Genomic DNA, 1,210 nt, shown 5'->3' with positions numbered 1-1,210 from the left:
ACCAGGGGAGTTCTATTTTACATTTTCATCGCATTGTCATTTTGTTATTTGTCTTTGTGTTTTTTGTTCTGAAGAATTGAGGGCAATGCTTTAGATAAGTGGAGGGGATGCATTTATTGTTTGCATTTTGTTTTACATTTGTTTTTGTTGTGTATTTGCATATATTTCATGCATTGTCTTGTTTTTGTTTCTTGTTTGTTTCGTATGCATAAGTAGAGGATGGAGATTGTTAGCCTATGATGATGAAGTTGGAAAAAAATTGAATTTTTGAAAAATTTTACTCTTGATTGGACATGAGAAACTGTAGGTTGAGTAGTGAATATTTTTTATCACGCATGTTTAACCGGTGAATTGTAGCGATGTATTAGATACTGTGGATGTCTGTTGGACTATTGCACGACAAGAGGTGTCTGTGGATGTAATGCCCCGATTTTATTATAATTAAATTTAATTTAGTTAATCAGGGTTTTCAGTGGTTGAGGGCCGTTTTGTTATTTCGCAGGGGTCATTTAGCAAACTTTGTAGAATTAAAGGACTGAAATGCAAAGATGGGATTTTATTTATATTATCATGAAAGTTGGCCATCAAATCACATCATTCCCTCTCCTCTCTTCCTCTCCTTTTCGTATGTACTGTTGGACGCCATGAAAGGCGATTCCTCAAGCTTTTCATCCGTTTGATTCGCACGATCCGACCGTTAGATTTTGATTCCGAGTCGAGATTCACGATCACCACTACGAGGACTTCGTTTTGACATAAGTTTTGCTACGATCCTCGAACTTTGATTGTGTTGGGTTGTCAGAATTTTATAATCTTGGATTATGTTGTGCTTGAGCTAGCATAGATCGTGTATTCGAAGTCGGTTTGGAAAAAGAACGAAGTTTGGATTTTATATGATTTTTGAGGCATTATTTCAAAAATGGGGTTTGAGATTTTGTTGGATTTTTGTTTGTTTTGTTGATTGAGAGGTTGATATGAGTTGATTGGAGTTGGTTGTTGTTGTTGGATATTTTGGTTGGACCGTTTATAGCCGTTATGCCGTCGAAATTGAGTTTGGATTATTGGTTTTGTTGTTTCGGTTTGGTTCTTGAGTTAGTTCGAGTTATGAGTTTGATATTGAATCCGTATTCGATGTTTTCAGAGTTTGATTGAAGAGATTCGAGTTGGAACCAAGCTTTGAGGCTTTTAAACCGATTGGAGTTGAAGACGG

The sequence above is a fragment of the Henckelia pumila genome, chromosome 3, assembly GCF_033568475.1.
Source record: "Henckelia pumila isolate YLH828 chromosome 3, ASM3356847v2, whole genome shotgun sequence".
Taxonomy (NCBI): domain Eukaryota; kingdom Viridiplantae; phylum Streptophyta; class Magnoliopsida; order Lamiales; family Gesneriaceae; genus Henckelia; species Henckelia pumila.
The sequence above is the reverse complement of the archived record's forward strand: the minus strand, read 5'-3'. Positions refer to the sequence as shown.